The sequence below is a fragment of the Schistocerca cancellata genome, chromosome 10 (genome assembly GCF_023864275.1).
Source record: "Schistocerca cancellata isolate TAMUIC-IGC-003103 chromosome 10, iqSchCanc2.1, whole genome shotgun sequence".
NCBI classification, from domain to species: Eukaryota; Metazoa; Arthropoda; class Insecta; order Orthoptera; family Acrididae; genus Schistocerca; species Schistocerca cancellata.
The window spans coordinates 36649082-36673592 of NC_064635.1; the positions used below are offsets into that span (position 1 = coordinate 36649082).

General features: G+C 40.7%; 1 protein-coding gene across 1 annotated transcript in view; it reads right to left on the bottom strand.

Annotated features, from left to right (window-relative positions):
* Positions 1–24511, bottom strand: part of LOC126106916 (piggyBac transposable element-derived protein 3-like) — a 115205-nt gene that overhangs the window by 3657 nt on the left and 87037 nt on the right. The gene's annotated exons all lie outside the window — the stretch shown is intronic.

Sequence of the window (24511 nt, forward strand, 5' to 3'; positions counted from 1 at the left end):
AAAGACATGTGGCTCCTGTGTTGCACTTAAATGTGTGGCCCGATGCAGGTGTGTACGACTGGGAGATGGGGGAAAAACCCAGTAATTTTTTCGTCCGGGAAAAACCGGGGAATTTTTCATTGTGTTAGTTATCAGTAAAATTTTTGTGATTTTGTCTGGTAAGAACCAATTCTCTAACAAAGGATATTACTGTATCCCGTGTCTGCAGAATAATACTGCAGCACCAAAACATGAACGAGAGAGAAAGAAAAAAGAAATATTAAGTCGCAAAGGAAATGCGACATATACAACAACAAAACACAGTGCACATACAACCGCCTGCCAACAGCAAAGTGTGTCAAAGGCTTTAGGAAGAATATGTAATGCTTCCTAAGAACAAATTGCCTTCGATGAGCGTGACGTGACAGCTGTTTACATTAGATTCGTTTAAGTAGTTGTGGGCGGGCTCTTGCATGGGCAGTTGAGTCGCGTATGAATAGTACCTTCTCCCGCTTCTGGCTACAGTTGTGTGGCTGGGCGCCACTATCTAATATTGCCGCGGTTCGGAAATATCATAGATCCGGGACTGATGCACAGAGCAGTTTGATTGTAATGGGGAGGTGGGTAGCCTCCCCGTGACCAGTGTTTACGTTCAGTGATTTCGGTATTTCCTCTTCATTTATTGCTCTCACATTAAATGGAAACGAAACGGATTTCTGTGACCGGGAGCTACCAAAGTAATTAAAATACGTTCGCATAATTACGGAAGGCTAAAATACGTTGTTAGTTTCAGGTTTTATTTCCACCTTTCTCGCAGTCAAGCATTAATCGCCTTGCTGAACAATGAAGTTATTTTTGTCGGTTTGCTTATTAATCTTTTGTGTCGATACAGTCAATTTATTTGAAACGAAGTGTTTAATTTCGCACTGTTGGCTAGTTTCAACTGTTCACTGCATGTCAAGTGCACGTTTTCCATCTTCTAGCTCGTATGGCATTTGCCATAATAAAGAACCGAACGTGATATAATACAGTACTGGCACTCAAGAAAATTTACATCCGAATCTGGACATACGAATGTGCACTTTAAGCCGAATTATGCATTTTAGTATGGTTCACGAAATTCCGATGCTCTTTAATTATCGTCTGATGTCTTGTGTCTTCTATGACATTGTGCAAGATCTTTTTAATGTTTTACACGTACGAACATACGGGCTTACTGCGTCATCGTAGCTGCGCAAGCGCAGTGACGCCCGTTATCTGGCGCTCTCTGGCAACTGCTAAAACGAACCAATGTCTAACAGGTCACGGGAAAATATTGCGAATGGTGGTTTGAAAAGCGTTACGGTCAAAGTAAATTCCCTTTTACGCAAGATGAAATATGTGCGATGTATTTCTTAAATCACAGAGCATTTGACTCTCATTTAAAAATTAACTCTTTGAGGACGACCATGTAGAAGAATTTCAAGCCCAGAAGATCAGACAACGTCGTTAATAAAAATTTTACTTGCAAATTTGTGTGATGTAGCTTAATGTAACGCGCAAAAAGATCAACATTATATGTGGAAGCTTAGCTTCTCTTGCAGCCTATTAATCTTCAAAACCAATATTATATGTGAAAGCTATGTTTTTCTTGTAGAAACACTATGTTTATTAATTTAAATCATTAACTTTTCTGATTTGTGTGTTCACGCTACTTACGAGTGATTTTGCTACTGGTTGACTACATCACGTGTCCTATGCTGTCATCAGCTGGCGAGATCACGTGACAGGAGCTATGACTGGCTTACAAAAGCGCGTTGGAATCTCGATTACAATGCTTCGGAAACTAACGTGCGGTGTTTGGCGGAATTCGAATTTATACCTTCGTAACATGAAAAAATGCAGCGTACATGTTACTGCACATCTTTCCAAAACGTGTTTTTTTTCCCCTGAGTTTGGTTTTCTAAAGTGCCGGGAAATTCTACGTCGGTGTAGAAAACCATAAACATTGACAAGTTTTACAGTGTCGAGGAAAAGTATACTGGCACTTTACACGGAACATTAAACCCCGAGTTATCTCATTTTTGTTATTTTGACAGAAACTTAAAATCGCAAGTATACTTGGGTAACTTAAGAACGTAACTTCAAAAAAATAAAATCCTGTTTATAACATTTTCAGCACTGATAGCTAAATGTTCAACTGCTAGAGAGCATATGACCCTACATTTGTAACCTGGCTGTCGTGTTTCAGTTCAGATGCTTGCCACCAGATATTGTCTTTACTGTCGGCAGCTTTGGATACTCGAAAATAAACGGGCACTTTCAGTCTCTCTCCTGTGTTGTTGTTTAGGCAGTGCTTTGAAAAAGAACGGCTGTAGTTATCAGCACCAGCACCTCCTAGATTTATGTTCACAGTAAACCATTAAGAAATACATGGTTAGACTTCATAGTTAAGCAGAAACTAAAAAAAAGACTCCAAGTTTCAGGCTACTTTAGTTAAAGTCCAGTGCGCAGGTATACTCAGGACAGGGTGTATACACCATGGGACAACTGGAAAAATCCAGGGAAAGCCCGGGAATTTTTCATTGTTTTAGTTTTCAGTTAAATTTTTGTAATTTTGACTGGTAAGATCTGATGCTCTAACAAAGAATTTTACTGTATGCCCCTACTGCATAATAATACTGCAGCATTAAAACATTAATGAGAGAAGAAGGAAAAACTTGGTTGCGAATGAAATGCACCATTACAACAAAACACAGAGCACACACAAGCGTCTGCCAGCTGCATAATGTATCAAACACGAAGGCTGTGCAGTACACCAGAACAACAAACTGCTCCCAGTGAGCATAACGTCACAACTGTTTACATTAGATTCGGTCGAGCAGTTGCCATCAGGTTCATGCGCATGTGCAGTTGAGTTGGGTATGAGCATACCTTCTCCCACTTCTGGCTACTTGATGTGTGGCTGTTAGCTGTATCAGCAACAGCAGTGAGTAGTCAGATGCTAAACAGAAAAGCTTTTCTGGCACACCCAAGCTGCAAAATTCATGCATGTGCAGAGCAGTCAGATCTCTAGTGAGGAGCGTGTCTTGTCTCTGTCATTCGTGTTCATGTTTAGTGATTTTACTGTTTCCCCTTCATTTGCAGCTCTTACGTCAAATGAAAACAAAACCGATTTCTATGGCTGGGAGATATCGAGTTAATTTAAATACATTCACATAATTATAGTAGGCTAAAAAATGTTACTAGCTTCGAGTTTCATGATTTTATTTTATTTCCATGTTTTTGGCAATCAAACATTAATCGCCTTGCAGAATAATGAAGTTATTTTGTCGATTTGCTACAGAAATTTGTCTTTCATTAATCTCTTCTGCAGAGACAGTTAATTTATTTGAAACGAAGTGTTTCATTCCACACTACTCACTAGTTTCCAGCTGTCTGCTGAATTTTAAGTGCATGTTTTATCTTTTGGCACTAATGGCGTTATAACTAATCATGAGATAATGCAGTACTGGTACTGCATTCCGAAAACCACACTGAAAAGCTTAATATTGGGTTGCGGCCAACTTCTTTGTGAACCTGGACTTGCAAATGTGTACTGTAAACCAAATTATTCATTTTGGTATCGTTTATGAACAGGGTGTATACGACCCGGGACAACCGGGAAATCTGGGAAAAACCCGGGAATTTTTTCATCCGGGAGAAAACCGGGAAAAACCCGGGAATTTTTCGGAATTCCGGGAATTTTTCATTGTTTTAGCTTTCAGTTAAATTTTTGTAATTTTGACTGCAGAATAGATTCTCTAGCAAAGAATGTTATTATATCCTGCTACTGGAGAATGATACTGCAACAATAAAATATAAACGAGAGGGAAAAAAATAAAACTTTAGTGGCAAAGGAAATGTGCAATTTACAACAACAAAAAACCGTGCACGCACAAGCGTCTGCAAATAGCAAAAATATGTCAAATGCCGTAGGGCGCAGACTGTAGTTCTTCGTAACAATAAACTGCTTGCTATGAGCATGACGTTACAACTGTTCACATTAGGTTCGTTTGACCAATTGCCAGCGGTCTGTTGCGCATGCGCATTTGACTCGCGTATTAAGCAGTACCTTCTCCCGCTATTTGAAGTTTGGCTGTTAGCTGTATCGGTAGTAGCAGCAAGCAGCCAGATGCAAACGAGAAAAATTTTTCTCGCGCGCCATAGCTGCCAGATTCACGCTTGCACAGAGTTGTCTGAGTTGTAGTGAGGAGGGGGTTAACCTCCACGTTAGCCGTGTTAACGTTAAGTGATTTCGCTGCTTCTCTTCGTGTACAGCTCACATGTCAAATGAAAACAAAACGGATTTCTGTGGCCGGGAGCTATCAAACGAATTAAAATACATTCACATAATTACGGTGGGCAAACATATATTATTAATTTCAGTTTTCTGATTTTATTTTGTTTCCAAGTTAGTAGCAATCAAGTATTTGCAGAACAGTGAAGTTATTTTTGCAAGTTTGCTAAAGAAATTTGGCTTTATTAATCTTTCCGCCGAGCAATCATTTTATTTGAAACGAAGTGTTTCATTCTACAGTATTGGCTAGTTCCAAGTGTTCGCTGAATTTCAAGTGCACGTTGTTATCTTCTGCCATATATGGCATTATGCCGTAATAAAGAACCAAAAATGAGATCGTAGAGTACTGGTACTCCAAGAAAATTTACATCCCAAAAACCACACTGAAAAGCTTAATATCAGATGGGACCTACTTCATTGTGAATCTGGAAAAAGCCAATTTGCACTTCAAGCCGAATTATGCATTTTAGTATGGTTTACGAAATTCCGATGCTCTTTGGAGTATCCTCTGATGCACTGTTTGCCTGTTTCTTTTATGGTGTAATGTAAGCTCTCCTAGTGATTTATACATACGAACATACGGGCTTCCTACACCACTGCAGTTGCACACGCACAATAATGCCTGTTTTCTGGCGCTCTCTGGCAACTGGTAAATCGAACCTATTTCTAACAGTCTCCGGATAGTATTACGAACGGTAGTTAGAAAAGCGTTACTTTCAAAGTAAATTTCTTTTTACGCAAGATGAATTGTGTTACGTGTGAGAAAGTGGGATGGATATCTAAATCACAGAGCGTTCGAAACTGAACAGTTTGAGGACCAGCCACTTACAAGAATTTGGAGCCGAGACATTTATGTCATAATTTTAAATTTTTCTGGCACATTTGTGTGATGTGTCTTAAAGTATAACACACGCAAAAAAGATCAATATTACATGTGAAAGCTTAGGTTCTGTTGTAGCGTGTTAATCTTGGAGACTAACATTATATGTGAAAGCTTAGCTTTTCTTGTAGATATACGGTACTGTCTACATTAATGTAAACCGTTAACTTTTCCTCTTGCGTGTTCGCGCTATGTAACCAGTGATCTTGCTGTTGGCTGACTATAACACGTGTCATATGCTCTGAATAGCTGCTGCCATCGGCTGACGAGATCTCGTGGATTGAGATATGACTCGCTTACAAAAGAACATCGCAACCTCGGTTTGAACGCCCCAAGAACTAACGCCCTGTGTTTGGTGCAATTCGCATTTACACTGTCGTAATACGAAAATATGCAATGTATATTTTGCTGCAAATCAAAGGTCTTTCCAAAACTTCTCTCCTCGTTGTTTAATTAAAAGTCTCTCCAAAACTTCTTTGCCCCGTCTTTTCTTTTTTTCCGGGAAGTTCTATGCGATTGTATAAAACGTTAACCATTCAAAGGATTGATAAGTTTTACAGTTCCGAGGGAAAATCTTCGGAAAACCTACTGTCACTTTGAACAGAAAAAGTGTATTTTCGCACGGGAAAAAGCATATTTTTTAAACGGGATATCCGGGAATAATCCGGGAATTTTTTTTCCTTGTCCCCGTATACACCCTGATGAAATTCCGATGCTCTTTGATTATTTTCTGATGTCCTGTTTCATTTATGATGTAATGTAAGATATAATGCTGCATACATGGGCTTCCTACGTAGTCATAGCTGCGCGCCCAGAGGCGCATTCTGACAACTGCTGAAACGAGCCGGCCGCGGCGGTCTAGCGGTTCTGGCGCTGCAGTCCGGAACCGCGGGACTGCTACGGTCGCAGGTTCGAATCCTGCCTCGGGCATGGGTGTGTGTGATGTCCTTAGGTTAGTTAGGTTTAAGTAGTTCTAAGTTCTAGGGGACTTAGGACCTAAGATGTTGAGTCCCATAGTGCTCAGAGCCATTTGAACCATTTTGCTGAAACGAATTCTAACAAGGGAACCTCCCCATCGCACCCCCCTCAGATTTAGCTATAAGTTGGCACAGTGGATAGGCCTTGAAAAACTGAACAGAGATCAATTGAGAAAACAGGAAGAAGTTGTGTAGAACAGTGAACCCTCTTCAACTGACGGGGTTTCCATCAGTCAACAGTCGAGGTCGGCCTGTACGCTTTTGTGCTGTACGTGTCGCTTCACGTTTCTACTTCACTATAACATCGGAAACAGTGGCCCTAGGGATGTTTAGGAGAGTGGAAATCTCGCATACAGATGTATGACAAAAGTTTATTTATCGTATGATGATACAGAGCTTGGATCAAATACATAATTTTAAGAGTATATAGTGTAAGAAATGACAAGCAAAATACAGGTACAGAATCAAATGCTAAACTATGTTTGTACACATTACACAAAGTCTTAGATTTCTAAGTCCAGTCTGTTGATCCAGTTGAGCCCTTCAGATGATACATGGTGGATGTCATTTATTGATCCCCCGAAGGCTCGTTTTGGGCATTCACCAATAATGTTATTTATTGTTTGCAGGGCAGCTCCACAGTCCAATCTGGATGTGTTGCCCAGCCCCATTTGTGCTTTAGATATCCGCAGTTCCCTTGTCCTGTTCAGATGCAGTTGATGGTTCTCCACGGCATCTGGGGAGTGTGAAACCTGGAACTCGCATGGAAGGCTTTTCAACTAGATGACCGTTGAACACTGGTGATTATCCCACTGACTTCTCCATACTTTGTTGATGTTAAAGTCGGAGGCTTCAAGATGATGTGCAGTTCACCAAGGTGGTTTTCTTGACTTCGGACACTGATGTTCTGCTATTAATATATCACTGTGTATGGGTAGCTGGGGGTTCTTCTGAATGTTTCTCCAGATCTTCAGGAGAGCATCTGATCTTCGTAGAGCTGGAGGTTGGATGTTACTTAAAACTGGTAGCCATGCAGTTTGAGTGCTATGAATGCAGTCTGTGATAAGTCGCATTGTCTGGTTGAGTTGTACATGTATCTTGCTACAGTGAGCACTGTTCATCCAAGTTGGACAACGATATTCAGCGACAGAGAATGATAGTGCGAAAGCAGTTGATCTTAGGGTTTGAGCGCTGCAACCCCAGGAGGTACCGGCAAGCTTCTGAATGATATTATTACAGGTCTTCACATTTGCGGCCACATTGGAGAGATGTTGTCGGAAAGTTAGAGACCTATTGAGTGTTATTCCAAGGTACTTCGGTGTGCTGCAGTACTTCAAGGTTTGTCCTTGGTGTTTAACTTCTGGTTTATAGTCAGAGTGTCTGTTCCGTAGGTGAAATGCTGAAGTCACAGTTTTCTGAGGGTTTAGGTGGAGGCGCCATGTCCTGAAGTATGTGTCCAGAATTTCCATGTCAGCAGTTAATGTGCTTTCAGCACGAGTGAAACTGGAGCTCTGGGTTATCGGATGTCATCGGCATATATGAATTTCTTTGAGGTTGTGGCTGGCAGGTCATAAATGTGTAAGTTGAATAGGAGAGGGGCCAATACAGATCCTTGAGGTAGTCCGTCACTTACTTTGAAGACTTTGCTTCTGTTGTTAAATCTGGAAAGGTCTGTTGCTTAGCATGTTGCTAAGTAGGTTTGTAAGTTTCCGACACTGAATGATGCTCACAAATTTAAAGAGAAGGCCTTCTTGCCTTACGGTATCGTAGGCGGTGGATAGATCCAAGAAAGCAGCTATGCTTACGCATTTCTTCTCATATCCATTTTCAATATGGGTTGTAAATGCAAACACTTGGTCATTACAGCTTCTACCAGGCCTGAATCCAGCTTGTTCTATGGGTATTTGTTTATTAATTGTTTCATAGATCCTGTTGTAGATGAGTCGTTCAAGTAGTTTGTAAGTAGCACTTAACAGAGTTATTGGGCAGTAACTTTCTACTTTTGTTTGGTCATTGTTCGGTTTAAGGGTTGCTATTAGCTTGGTTTTCTTGAATAATGGTGGGAGAGAATGTCTGAGAAGAAGTTAGAAAATCATTTAATAGTTGCTGGTCCACACTGTGTGAGAAATTCAGAGTACATTCCATCGAATCCAGCTACCTTCCCAACTTCCATGTTTCTGATGGCATCTCCTACTTCCTCTTCATTGACTGGATTGGAAAATTTAGAAGAATTTGGTACTGCTAGTTTCTTGGTGTTGAGCTGGATTTTGATTTCCCTTCTTGTCTGCTTATACTTTGGGCTCTTGGAATTTGAGATTAGATGTTTGGCAAAATCATTCAGCTTGATGGCAATTTTAGGTCTCACCGGCGCTGAGTTTGTTGCATCCAGTTTTCTGGTAACAGGCCAAGCTTTTCGACTTGAATGTGTGTGGTCGAATGATTCTACGGTTTGATGCCAGATCATCTTCCTATTCTCATCAAGTGAGTGCAGAAGGTCTGTAGCTTTGTTAACAGTTGGATTTTCTTCATATTCTTGAAGCAATATTTTACTGTCCTCATTCCAGCCAGGTATATATTCCTTATGATAGCCTCTCTGAATAAATCATCTGGCTGCACCTTTAATTATGCCTATAAACCGACTGTAGTCACTGTTTATTGGTGTGATCCATCTGATATTGTTATCTGTTTGTTTTCTGAATTCAATCCAGTTAGCTTTCTTGAAATTCCATCTTGGTTTCGGATGTGACTGCACAAGGGTTACACATATTCCAGTCTCTAGAATAATAGGTCTGTGGTGACTGGGGGGGGGGGGGGGGAGGAATCTTTTAAGTATTGAGCGGTGTATCTTGGTATGGGTGCTGTGAAGCACAGATCAGGTGTACATCCTCTGTTCCAACATCCTGAATGAAAGGCATCAAAAACTACTTCCAAGTGTTCGGCTTCCATCCATTCTTAAAGAGCTTCACCATTACTGTCGTTTTCACAATGTCCCCATAGATTATGATGGCTGTTGAAGTCGCCCAGGAATAGAGATGGATGCTGCTGAGGTGGTAAAGGTGGAGTACGCCAGATTACTGCGGGAGGCTTGTAGACATTGACTATTGTTACACTATCAATTTTTTATGTTAATTGTGAAAAAACAAGTGACACCCAGTCATCTGACCATTTTCGAAGTCTGTGAGTTTTGCGAAGCGCCCCATTCTGCTCTCTCACAATATCTAATGACAACTGAGGTCGCTGATTGGAGTAGATGGCAGCACAATGCACCTAATATGAAAAACATATGTTTTTGGGGGTGTCCGAATACATTTGATCACATAGTGTATCAGTCATTTAAAAAGTGATAGGGAACCAGCCCGACACCTCAATCATCAACTTGGGAAACAAGGTGAGCATGGTACAAGAATGTAGTCCTAGAGATTGTCCATGTTTCTGGACTTTGTTGACCAATCCTCCTTTTTTGCAGTTCTTCTACATCTCAGATGACTTCCTGAGCACCATTGACGATTTCTTGAAGATATGTCCTCTGCCTTATCCACCTTCAAAACCACTGACTGTCTTCGCATGTAACTGTGGCAAGGGGTCCTTACAAGGTACTACCATCTGTGCCGTGTGCACCAAGTGTCGTTTTTTTTTTTTTTTTTTAAAAGAGATGTTGCTTTATCACTCACCCTTTGTTCTGGCTTGTGACAGAGCTTGGTTTCCCAGTTTTGCCCCCAGGTTGGCCCACTCTACATGTGGTACCAGTAAATCAGAGATGTGAATGCTGACAATATTCTCAGTTTCATCTGCTTCCAAATTAAGTTTAGGGTCCTCCTTCAGGGTGTATATGCCCCAGGAGATCTGGGAAAATCCCAGGAATTTTTTCATCCGTGAGAAAACCGGGAAAAACACGGGAATTTTTTAGAACTTCGGGAATTTTTCACAGATTTAGTTATCAATTACATTTTTGCAGTTTTGATTGCTAATAACTGACAGTCTAACAAAGAATATTACTCTACCTCGCTACTGCAGAATTATATTGCAGCAATAAAACATAAACGAGAGGAAAAAAATTAAGTAAAACTCAAGTTGCAAAGGAAATCCGCCATTTACAACAAAATGTGTTAAAGGCCTTAGGACAAAAGACTATGCAATACTTCATAACAGCAAACTGCTTGCGATGAGCGTGACGTCACAATTGTTTACGTTAGCTTCGCTAGAGAAGATGCCAGTTGCGTATGAACAGCGCATTCTCCCGCTTGTGGCTACTTGGAAGTGTGGCTGTAACAAGGCGCCAGATGCTACCCGGAAAATTTTTTCTGGCACGCAGTGTTTACATTTAGCTATTTTGCTGTTTCCTCTTCGTTTACAGATCTCATGTCATGAAAACAAAACGGATTTCTGTGGCCGGGAGCCATCAATTCATAGATTTCATAGATAATATAGATTCCATAGATAAAATAGATTCACATGTTTATGAAAGACCAGTATATGTTATTCGTTTCAATTTTTTGGTTTTATTTTATTTCCACGTTTTTAACAGTCAAGCATTAATCGCCTTGCAGAGCGCTGAAGTTTTTTTCACTGGTTTGCTAAAGAAATTTGGTGGTTATTAATCTTTTCCCCTGAGGCAGTCAATTTATTTGAAATGAAGTGTTTCGTTCCATGCTATTGGTAGTTTCTTCAACTGTTTGCTGGATATCAAGTGTTCGTCTTCATCTTCTGGCACGTATGGAATTATCGATAAAATGAAATGAGCATGTGCAAGTCTTTATTTCATTCGATGCTACGATAATAAAGAACCAAACATGAGATAATGCAGTATTGGTACCCCAAGAAAATTTACATCCATTTTTAAAACCACACTGAAAAGCTTAATATCAGGTTGGGGCCTACTTCATTGTAAATCTGGACATAGGAATGTACACTATAAGTGGATTACCATGTGATGTTCTGTTTCTTTTATTACCCTCTATTGCCCAAATTATTATTTCCCGTATAAAAAAATATTTATATGCACAGAATGTTAGAGAATAATGTATTTAACACACATAAGGTGAATTTTTGTTTTTGAAATAATTTATTTTTTAAAAATAGTTCTGTGACTAAGGTCACAGTGGGCAGTTACATTTTTTGTTCAGTCTTGTACAAATAATTTAGTATTTCTAATTCGAGCTGCATGTTACGGTAAAATTGGAAGTAAGTAAAGAATAATGAGATAACAATTAATTACAGATAAAAACATACACAATACAATAATTAAAATAATACAAACTTAAAAATTGATTTGAATGTCAGCAATTTTCTGGTTATTTTTAGTTTCTGACATGAACAACTGAGTATGAAAATCAAAAAAACAGTTAGAATTTGGTGTGAAGCAAAGATGCACTTTACATTTTGTGCAAAACATTTTTGGTGCACCATTACATCCTGGTTTTTTGCAACAACCTCTTTCTTCTAAAAATTGAGGCCAGTGGCCAATTCCATCCTTCCTCACTTCTTTTTCAGGCAGTGGTGCTGCTGACCCAGTCTTCTTCTTCGACTGAATTGCAGTTTCCATTGACGAACTACTAGGTCTTCCCCTTTTTTTCTGTCCATCCTTACTCTGTTTGCAAAGACAAGCAGCAACAGTAGCTTTGAAGTCCAATAGGCTGAGCTGATCTAGTTTTCTCACGTTACACTCTGTACAATCTCTTCTGTATAGTAGCCAAGCATTGATTACAGTCAGATCAAGCAAGTGAAATACAATTCTCAAATACCATTTCTTCGACCGGATCTTGATGCGATACAATGCCATCAGTGAGTCCAACAGATCAACACCACCCACGCACTGATTGTAACAGTAAACAATACTGGGGCATTCAACATTTATTTTTTCTTTCTTTCTACGGTCCCATCTCTCCACTGTTGATGTTGGATGAGCACCAGCAAAAGTACTGAGCAAATGAACAGGCTTGTTATCATACCATTTTACTGCACTCAAAGTAATGCCATCAATTTTAGATAAATGTTCCTCAAAACGCCCTCGACCCTTCTTTTTCGTGACTTTGTCAGAAGTGAACATACAGCCTTTAAGCCGATTAGGTCTCACAGTTCCTAAAGACTGAATACCCACTTTTCTAGTTCAACTTCTAACCGAACTCCTGTGAACCAAATATCAAAATACAGTTTGTGAAACATGTGTATAGGTATTACAGAAGCCAATCTGAGAACAACATTTCCACTCACACCTACATCAGGTTAGGATGGGTCATGTTTCACTTTCCCTGAATATATCTCTAAATTATGTGCAATTCCATGTGAATCTCACAAGACAAATGCTTTGTAACCCCATTTTTTAGGTTTATTTTTGACATAATTCTTCAAGGTGTGTCTTCCCTTGAAAGGAATCATCCGTTCATCCACTGACAATTTTTCACTCGTGGGAATTCTTCGAAAATTTTCAACCAGTGGCTCCAGAAAGGGTCTGATCTTGTACAATGTGTCAGCTTGATCTACAGTTTCATTATCATTGAAATGGAGTCCTAATTTTAGCTGCTCCCACCTATTGCGGCTCGTTGCATCAGCAACAGCTGGAATCTGAGTAGTAGTTTTCCAATACATACGAGACGATGGAAGTCCATAAATGGACATGTACATACAACAACGAAAAAATTGTTCAATCTCATTTTTATCAGTGTTTATTGGTTTAGAAATGTCTTTCTGTATTGCATATAAGTTGGTTTGATCTACAGCATTTTCCACAATTTTATCGTCTAACAACTGCCTAAAATAGGTCATAGGTAGATGAGGTTCTTCCGGTGCACAAGGGAGACAACACTTCCGTGGTTGAACAGGACGAATAATACGATTGCTAGAACGTCTCCAATCATAATTGACTCGAAATTCATCACTAACAATCTCGTTATCACTTTCATTATTCACAAGTACAGCATTATCACCGTCCTCTGCGCTATCATTATCACTCTCGCCTATAATTATGTCACCTTGATGCTTTTCTACTATCTCAATATCATCCACACTATCTGAATCTAAGACAGGATCTTCTGATTCATACCCAGGAATAGTTCTAACTTCATATTCTTCACCTTTCTTAACGTTTTCCATAAAACTTATTGGGCTCCATGACTCTGTAACAAAGTGAGGTTATGATTCCATTATTGCCCAACGTGACTTCAGAGAAACGGACTCAAATTCGCTCATAGCACATGCAATATTTATAGTTACATGAAATGCAGTGTTTATAATGAAGAATGATTCTTACATTTCTAACTAAGTATTTTTGTTTCTTTAAAAATGACAATAGCATCACTGTAAATAATAGCTAAACTTGCACCAGCACAGGAAGACGACAAATGACTGCAGTCAAACATTCAATGCTACCTACCAAAGATAATATTATTCTGGTGCCAGTGCAAACAACCTAAATATAAAGCATCCATATTGTAACACTCAAGTCACACTGGTCAAGAAAGAAACGACGATCCTAATGCGAAATATAACGATAAAATTTGACGTGACTTCAGAGTCACGGTGGGCAGTAGAGGGTTAATTATTAAAGTATGAACATACAGGCTGCGCACGGGCAGTACCAACTGTTTTCTGGAGGCCAATGGCAGCTGATGAAATGAACCCATTTCTAATAGCTTGAGGGAAAATGTTGCAAATGGTGGTTTGAAATGCGTCATTGGCAGTGTAAATATCCTTTTACGCAAGATGAATTATATTGCGTATGAGAATGTGCGATGAATTTCTTAAATCGTAGACCATTTGACTGTCGTTTAAAACTTAAAATTTTCCTGTGTGTAATTTAAAGTGTAACACACGTAAAAAAAAGACTAATTGTGACCTTAGCTTTTCTGGTATCTAATTGAGTTTCGAGACCAGTATTATATGTGAAAGCGTACCTTCCCTTGCAGCCACACTGGTATATTAATTTAAACCATTAACTTTCCGTACTCGTGTGTTCGCGCTATTTAATAACGATGTTGCTGTTGACTGACTACATCATGTGTTATATGCTCTGAATACCTGCTTTCATTGGCTGGCGAGATCACGTGGCATGAGTTCTGATTGACTTACAAATGCGCATCACAAAACTCAATTTCAATGCTTCGGAAACTAACTTGCCGAGTTTGGCGGAAATTCGAATTTATACTTTCGTAATATGAAAATATGCAGCGTACTTATTTTTTACCTTTCTCGCGGTCGTTTGCTAATGTGCCGGGAATTTCAAGCCACCTCATGAAACCTTAACCCTTCAAAGGATTCATAAGTTTTACAGCTCCGAGGGAACATATCCTGTCATTTAACAGAGAAAAAATGTATTTTTGTCCGGGAGAAAGTGTATTTTTAACCGGGAAGTTTTTTTCCTTGTCCGCGTATACACCCTGTCCTTGATCAGATGAGAGTACCAAGATATTCCCAATGAATCTTCCTACACCTGTAACCGTGACAATGGGCCCTTACAAGGTACTGCCAGCTGTGCCATGTGCTCCAAGGCTTTTTTCTAGATGTTACTCCTGTATCACTCACCCTTTATCCTGGCTTGTGACAGAGCTTGGTTTAGGGTCCTCCTTGATCAGATCAGAGTACCAAGAGATTCCCAATGAATCTTCTTGCACCCGTAACCGTGACAAGGTGCCCTTACATGGTACTGCCATCTGTGCCATGTGCATCAAGGTTGTTTTTTTAGAGATGTTACTCCTCTATCACTCACCCTTTATCCTGGCTTGTGACAGAGCTTGGGTTAGAGTCCTGCTTGATCAGATCAGAGTACCAAGATATGCCCAATGGATTTTTAACATTATTATACTCATAGCCATCCACATTGAGTTTCAGTTCAGCATCTTGCTTATATGAAGACTTCACTTTTTTAGTCTGTAGTGAATCGTTGAGATACTTGATTCAGACTCTCCTCCAGTTACGGAAATTCGAATTTATACTTTTGTAATATGAAAATATGCAGCATACTTATGACTGCATATATTACCTTGCTTGAGGTCGTTTGCTAATGTGCCGGGAATTTCAGGCCGGCTCATGAAACCTTAACCCTTCAAAGGATTCATAAGTTTTACAGCTCCGAGGGAACGTATCCTGTCATTTAACACAGAAAAAGTGTATTTTCATCTGGGAGAAAGTGTATTTTTAACCGGGAAGTTTTTTTCCTTGTCCGTGCATACACCCTGTCCTTGATCAGATGAGAGTACCAAGATATTCCCAATGAATCTTCCTGCACCCGTAACCGTGACAAGGTGCCCGCCATGTGCCCCAAGGCTTTTTTCTAGATGTTACTCCTGTATCTCTCACCCTTTATCCTGGCTTGTGACAGAGCTTGGTTTAGGGTCCTCCTTGATCAGATCAGAGTACCAAGAGATTCCCAATTAATCTTCCTGCACCCGTAACCGTGACAAGGTGCCCTTACAAGGTACTGCCATCTGTAGCATGTGCACCAAGGCTTTTTTTTTAGATGTTACTCCTGTATCACTCACCCTTTATCCTGGCTTGTGGCAGAGCTTGGTTTAGGGTCCTTCTTGATCAGATCAGAGTACCAAGAGATTCCCAATTAATCTTACTGCACACGAAACTGTGACAAGGTGCCCTTACAAGGTACTGCCATCTGTGCCATGTGCATCAAGGTTGTTTTTTTAGAGATGTTACTCCTCTATCACTCACCCTTTATCCTGGCTTGTGACAGAGCTTGGTTTAGGGTCCTGCTTGATCAGATCAGAGTACCAAGATATTCCCAATGAATCTTCCTGCACACGTAACTGTGACAAGGTGCCCTTACAAGGTACTGCCATCTGTGTCATGCGCACCAAGGTTTTTTTAGGGATGTTACTACTCTATCACTTACCCTTTATCCTGGCTTGTGACTGAGCTTGGCTTCCCAGTTTTGCCCTCGGGTTGGCCAACTGTACGTGCAGTACCAGTAAATCAGAGATGTGAATGCTGACAATATTCTCAGTTTCATCTGCTTCCAAATTAAGTTTAGGGTCCTCCTTGATCAGATCAGAGTACCAAGAGATTCCCAATGTATCTTCCTGCACCCGTAACTGTGACAAGGTGCCCTTACATGGTACTGCCATCTGTGCCATGTGCACCAAGGTTGGTTTTTTTTAGATGTTACTCCTCTATCACTCACCCTCACCTTTTATCGTGGTTTGTGACAGAGCTTGGTTTCCCAGTTTTGCCTTCAGGTTGGCCCACTGGTACATGCAGTACCAGTAAATCAGAGATGTGAATGCTGACAATATTCTCAGTTTCATTTGCTTCCAAATTTAGTTCAGGATCTTCCTTGATCAGATCAGAGTACAAAGATATTCCCAATGGATTTTTAACATTATTATACTCATAGCCATCCACATTGAGTTTCAGTTCAGCATCTTGCTTATATGGAGACTTCACTTTTTTAGTCTGTAGTGAATAGTTGAGATACTTGATTCAGACTCTCCTCCAGTTACGGAAATTTGAATTTATACTTTTGTAATATGAAAATATGCAGCATACTTATGACTGCATATATTACCTTGCTCGAGGTCGTTTGCTAATGTGCTGGGAATTTCAGGCCGGCTCATGAAACCTTAACCCTTCAAAGGATTCATAAGTTTTACAGCTCCGAGGGAACGTATCCTGTCATTTAACACAGAAAAAGTGTATTTTCGTCTGGGAGAAAGTGTATTTTTAACCGGGAAGCTTTTCTCCTTGTCCGCGTATACACCCTGTCCTTGATCAGATAAGAGTACCAAGATATTCCCAATGAAGCTTCCTGCACCTGTAACTGTAACAACGGGCCCTTACAAGATACTGCCATCTGTGCCATGTGCACCAAGGCTTTTTTTTTTAGATGTTACTCCTGTATCACTCACCCTTTATCCTGGCTTGTGACAGAGCTTGGTTTAGGGTCCTCCTTGATCAGATCAGAGTACCAAGAGATTCCCAGTGAATCTTCCTGCACCCGTAACCGTGACGAGGTGCCCTTACAAGGTACTGCCATCTGTGCCATGTGCACCAAGGTTGTTTTTTTAGAGATGTTACTCCTCTATCACTCACCCTTTATCCTGGGTTGTGACAGAGCTTGGTTTAGGGTCCTGCTTGATCAGATCAGAGTACCAAGATATTCCCAGTGAATCTTCCTGCACCCGTAACCGTGACGAGGTGCCCTTACAAGGTATTGCCATCTGTGCCATGTGCACCAAGGCTTTTTTTTAGATGTTACTCCTGTATCACTCACCCTTTATCCTGGCTTGTGATTGAGCTTGGCTTCCCAGTTTTGCCCTCAGGTTGGCCCACTGTACGTGCAGTACCAGTAAATCAGAGATGTGAATGCTGACAATATTCTCAGTTTCATCTGCTTCCAAATTAAGTTTAGGGTCTTCCTTGATCAGATCAGAGTACCAAGAGATTCCCAATGAATCTTCCTGCACCCGTAACTGTGACAAGGTGCCCTTACATGGTACTGCCATCTGTGCCATGTGCACCAAGGTTGGTTTTTTTTTAGATGTTACTCCTCTATCACTCACCCTCACCCTTTATCGTGGTTTGTGACAGAGCTTGGTTTCCCAGTTTTGCCTTCAGGTTGGCCCACTGGTACATGCAGTACCAGTAAATCAGAGATGTGAATGCTGACAATATTCTCAGTTTCATTTGCTTCCGAATTTAGTTCAGGATCTTCCTTGATCAGATCAGAGTACCAAGAGATTCCCAATGGATTTTTATCATTATTATACTCATAGCCATCCACATTGAGTTTCAGTTCAGCATCTTGCTTATATGGAGGCTTCACGTTTTTAGTCTTTAGTGAATCGTTGCGAAACTTGATCCAGACTTTCCTCCAGTTACTCTCTTACTTCACACTGAATGGGTAAATCTAATCCATGTGGTCTTGCTCAGTCGGTTCCCCACCTGTTTCATCTTTTTTTTTGCCATCCACATAGTATTCTTATGATCCATGGCTGCTGTTCACCATTTCTCTCACATTGGAATGATAAACCTAATTCATGGCGTCTGATTGAGCAGATGCATAGATACCTCTAATCTCTTTCCCTTTTTTGGTAGATTGTTCTCTTGTGGATCTTCGCTGCAACGCTACACCCATTTCACAATGTAGGGTAAACCTGGACCATAGAGGCTGGCTTGGTAGATGTTTCAACACCTGCCAAGGATAAACCTCGACCATGGATCATAGCTTAAAAAAAAAATATCCAGGAAGTCTTCCTATGGTCCCCACCTCTGGAAACATAAAAATATATAAGTGTCCACAAAACACAAGGTAGATTAAGATATTTTTTTTCACTACTACAGGGTTTGTATAAAAAGTATTGAGATTAAGCTTGCGAAACAAAGTTTATTTATTCTACATATTGCTGCAACCACTTAGTACTCCTCAGCATACAGGGTGAGTCATTAGGAAAGATATATGCTTTGACGGGTGATACTACTGGTAATTCTGAACAAAAAACTTCTGATAAACATATGCCCATTTCTTAACCATTTCCGGGTAAACCATTGAAAACAGGTAGGAACACAAAAGGTGCATGTGATGATAAATTAAGATACTGTTGCGTTACGGTTTGTTTAATTGTGTACGTTTCCTCACAGAAGATGTTCAAACAGTCCACCATCAACTTCAGTGCATGTTGCTGCTCCTGTAGACAGGTATTGTGTCGCCGATCAGAGCTCAGTTTTGCATTCTATTACCTGGGCACAAGCATGTAAAATAGGAGCAAGAAGCTCCTCTTATGTGTCCACTCTGCACTTGTAGACGTCGCTCTTCAGCCACCCCACAAACAGTAATTCAATGGGGTAAGATCGGGCGACCTCAGTGGTCAAGCAATGACTCCACAGTGACGATCCAACGATCGGGATACGTTGTGTTGAGATACTGTGCCACTAGCCATAAGGAATGTGTAGCAGCTCCGTCGTGCTGAAAGTATATACGAGCTCGTGTTGCCAAAGGAATATCCTCCATGTATTCTTGGTAACACATTTTGAAGAAACTCAAGATGGTGTTTCCCAGTAAGATGGTTATCTGAAACAACTGGACTGATGATGAGTTGGTCATCAATAATACCTTACCACTCATAGACTGAGAAACGCCATTGAAATACCGTTTCCACATTAGCGTGCACATTTTCATTTGCCCGTAAATGAGAGTTGCGCATGTTGTTGATTCCGTAGTGGGTAAATGTTGACTCATCAGTGAAAAAAATATGTGGAATTAATCGCTCATTGGCAATGATCCATTGACAGAATTCTCGCCGGGTGGCAGCGTCTCCTTCATGCAGATGATGTACACTCTGCCAATGAACGGGATACAGACTTTGCTGGTGTACCGTGCTTATCACTCGTGTTTGTGGAATACCAAGTTGGGTAGCAAATACAGGAAGTTTGTTCTCAAATTCATTAATGGTTTGTTATACGGGATGTTCAGAGACAACATTTACGCTGGGAAGCATACCGTCCTCACACAATCCATGAAACACCCTGCTATCTGGCACTCTGCGATTCAGAAATTATTGTTGGTATTCTTGCACAGCTGCTCTGGAATTCCCATTGAACAAACCGTAGACAAACACCATGTCAGCATACTCTGCACATGTGAAGATCCATCGCATTTTTTCACTACACAAAACTGTATTTGTTGTTCAGTTTACAACACTGTAGTACCGTGCACTATGACAAGCACTGTCGGACTGAGACTAGAGGTAAACAACTGCACCAAGCGCAAGTGAATTGCGTACTGACACAGTTAGTAAGGTCGACAGTACACGTTTCCTGTTCCTAGTTGTCTTCATTGGTTTACCCTGAAGTGGTTAAGAAAAGGGCATATGTTTATCAGGAGTTTTTTGTTCAGAGTCACCACTGGTATCACCGTCAATGCACGTACCTTTCCTCCTGACTCATCCTGTATGACCCTTGAGAGTCAACAACCCACTGCATGCGAGATTTCCACGCTTCAAGTGCTGCCGTGAATGGTGAGTCCAGAATGGCCTTCAAAGCCCTCACTGTGGCGCCTTAGGCCTCCTCCACAGGCCAGTGATGGTGTCCTTTCAGGGAAGTTTTTAGTTTGGGAAACAAAAAAATGTCTGGCGGGGCCACATTGGGGCTGTAGGGGGGCTGCGGAATTGTTGAAATCCCTATCTTGGCAGGTAGCCGGCCACCATGAAGCAGTTGTGATTCGGCGTGTTGTCATGATCCAGCTTTTCCAGTCATCAGCGATGGCTGGCTTCATGTGATGGACCCTGGCTTTCAGTCTCTTGAGCACTTCGCAGTAAAAAGCACTGTTGATAGTATGGCCTTGGGGCACAAACTCATGATGAACTGTCCGCAGCTCGTAGTCTCGCGGTCGCGTTCTTGCTTCTCGAGCACGGGGTCCCGCGTTTGATTCCCGGCGGATCAGGGATTTTCACCTACCTCGAGATGACTGGGTGTTTGTGTTGTCCTCATCATTTCGTCATCATTCATGGAAGTGACGAGATGGGGCTGAGAAAAGGTTGGTAATTTGTACGGGCGCTGATAACTGCGCAGTTGAGCGCCCCACAAACCAATAATCATCATCATCATCATCATCATGAACCACACCCCTGACGATGAAAAACACAATCAACGTGGCATTCACCTTCGATTTGCTCATGCGAGCCTTTTGTGGACGTGGAGATCCTGCAGTGTGCCATTCGGCACTTTGTGTGCTTTGTCTCTGGGTCATACTGAAACAGCGAGGTTTCATCTCCAATGATTATTTCATCTAAAATCCCAGATCAGCTTCAAGGTTCTGTAGATTGTCTCCGCAGTACAAGTGCTTGCTTTTGAACGTCTGACAAAATCTTTGGGACTGGTGCAGATCTTCCTCATCGACAATTCTTTGGTGGTAATGCTGTGCATTGTCATTTTACCAAGTCTGAGGTCATCTGCTATCATCCTGACACTCATCTGACGGTCAGTGTTCAATAAAACGCGTACGCTGTCCATGTTTTCTTCAGTTTTGCTGGCTGATGGGCGTCCGGAGCGGTCCTCATCCTCGGCACTGTCCTAGTCCTCTGAAAACCTGGACTGTTGACAGGCAGTCATCACCGCAGGCTTGCCGACATATATCCAGCGCTTCCATACCCAATTTTACTAGTTTCACACAAAACTTGGTGGTGTAACGTTGCTCGATCATTTGCTGTTTGTTGTGCCATGACCGACGACTTAGCAACGTGTCCATTCAACGTATGATGCTGCTGAGACAAGAACCCCCAGGCGACTGGCATGCCGCACGTTTTCAGCCAGACATCCCCCCACTACCCCCAGGCAAGTGCGCGCTGTGAAGTACAATCGTGTCAGCAAAAAATCAGTTTCATTATTTTTTATACAGTCTGTGTAAATCATTGATACATGTATATAACTGAATGCTAGTCGTGGACTCGTTTTCTCAAAAAAGTTCGCAAAAATACACCATACAGTGAAAGAAACAATTGTCCACAGTACTGATGTTGAGTCTGATCACGTTGTCTTTGTGTGCAGCCTCCTCCATTAGTTCTTGGGCTTCACTGTCCTGAGGCAGTGAGGTTGGAATTCCTGAGGTTCCATTGGGTGCACACCTCTCATTTCGTCGTGCTTCTGTGAATTGCTTTTTGGACTTGGCAGAATATGCTACTTGACCTTTAGCACAGTTGTTACGGTGTGATGGGATTATTTTAGCTCTGCAGCATCTTGCATTGTGATTTCCTGTGCACTTTGTGCAGATTGGTTCTTTCTCTGTGCAGTCTTCTGTTGAGTGGCCGAATTTTAGGCACTTTGGGCAATGGATTGCCAGTGGTCTTCGGCATCATGATATTTCTTTATTGTGTAGCTTGAAGGAGGTGTATACGCCTCTTGTCGATAAAGAGTCTGGTGTATCATCGCAGAGCATAACAACAGGAGATTTCAGTTGATGTTGCAGGGTACCTAGAACAGTATCCAATACCTTTTTTTTATGTTGTTTTATGAACTTTCACAGTTATGGATAATTATTTCAAAGAAAAGAAAAATTCTTACTAGCATCTAGAAATATTAGTGACCTACTCAAATGCAAATCAAAATGCCGTATTTGTTAAAAGATAAGGTGTAGAATGAAAAAAGATTCAAGTATCATGAGCTTCACTAAACCCCTGTTTTGATCTCTACATAAATCACTAGCTATGGCTCGTACATTTCATCTTGTTAACAGGGTTTTATTGTATATATATTTATTTTGGAAACAGACTCCAAAGAAATGTAGCTTCATTCTCAATGCATAAAATTCATCTGTGCTTGTTGAAGGTAGTTAAACACACCATGTCAGAAGAGTCTTAGCAGTAAGCATGCAAACAATATCAGAGCTGTGAAAATTGGCAGATGGTGATTCCTGATAGGTACATGTTTGAGTAATCACTGATGTCTACCACAAACTTCTGAAGTGAGGCAAATCACTTGTGAACTTCATGACAACCGTATATGTGTAATTTTACTGCTTGTGTTCATTTGCATACCATTCTCTGTATGCTTTTTTTACGGAAACAATGACTGTCTGATATTTTGGTAGTGCTTCTCCTAAGATCACTTCCCATAAATTTCTGCAGTATGTAATTTACCAAACCGTTACAGAAGATCTTTAATTCATTGTAAGCTGTGTTTGTAAAAGCCAGGTATTTCATGTTCCTGGAGAACTATATAACTTAAAGCTAAGAGAATAGTCCTTAATGTCATTAACATTCAAACAAAATAGCAGCAATCTCAGTACTAGCAATGAGGCATGCAGTATTTATTAAATGTTTATTATTTCACATTTATGTACACCATACACTTTATTAAGAACTATAAACCAGTTTTCTATTTGTTAGGTAAAATTTTCTCATATTACTAGCAGTACTTACAATACAGGATGTCCCACTTGAAGAAGGCCCCACACGAAAAATTTGCTCAAGTTACATGTAAAAGCTTTGTACAAAACTCAGTAAATGAGATGAAGTGGAACGAACATTTAATTCCTTGTTCATGGGGAAATAAAGGTGAATCACAAAAGGTGTCAGAAGTGATCACCCTCAACCTGTAAATACAGTTGAACACTACGCTGCAGATTCTTGAATGTTGCTGCCAGAACCTCTGGTGTCACTGCCTGGATTTCACAAATGATGTCCTCTTGTAAATTTTTCAAGTTGTGTGGTTTGTTCCTGTAGATCTTTCCTTTTAGACCACTGCAGAGGAAACAGTCAGGTGGTGCTAAAACAGGTGCCAGTGACCTTGGGGGCACAGTCCTTTCGAAATCACCTCAGCCATTGTCACTTAAAATGTATGGCATGTGATGCATCCTGTTGTTACCAGCCGAGGCTAAGTTCTTCATTGCCAACTGGTTCACAAATTCCCAAAACATTTCAAAGTAAACTGCACTTGTCACAGTAGACTAAAAAAAACTGGGCCGATGATGTGACACTGTGATATTGCACAGAACACAGACCTTTGCGTATGGATTTTCATTACACCACAAACATGTATTCTGAGAGTTTACATAGTCAGAGAGGTGGAAGCATGACCCATCACTGAACTGTATGTACTGCAATATTCCTGGCCTCTGGGCAATACATTGCAGAAACCAATGGCAAAATGTAATGTGTTTGTCTTTGCCATTGACATTCAGTTCCCGAACTACTATAAACCTGTATAGATGCAGCTCTGTGACATGTGCTCCGTGACATTCCACATTCCTGAGATAAATGTTGAATAGACTTTGCAGGGGAGGCCAACAACTGTTGTTTCACGTCTGTCGCTTTTTCTTCCAATAAAGGCGCTGTCCTCTGCCGTGAAGATCCAGCGCTGTTCCACTGCTCTCTGTCTTGTTCACTGTCTTTTGCATGCAGCATTCTGGCAGTCACCAAACCGATCAATAAACGTTCACTGGCCTGTCTTAATGGAACCAGTAATTGAATATTATTTCACAAGGAACAAGTGCTCTTAGACAGAATAGTGATACATTATCACTAAACATTGAACACAGTGAATTCCAGCCACACCGACACATGGAAACACACTGTTGCATCAAGTGATGTTGTAGACTGCATGATACGACATCAAACCTCACAAATTACGCGGTTCCATTTCAGTGGAATTACTGCACATATTTGTGAGTCCTCTTTTGAGTGGGACACCCTGTACAAATTTGTTATAACATAAGAACAATTGAATCAGTCTTTTCTAAAAGGCCTTTGTTGCAAAAAGTATGTTTTGAGCCAAAAAAGTGCTATTTCTTTTTTTCTTACTCTTATTTTTCGTAGAGTACTTTATTAATGTTGTGTAGATATGTTAGAGGGCTTCCCATTTGGCACTACTTTCAGTTATTGTTGTTTGTTACTATCTTTGTTCTTGATTTTTTTAAATAAC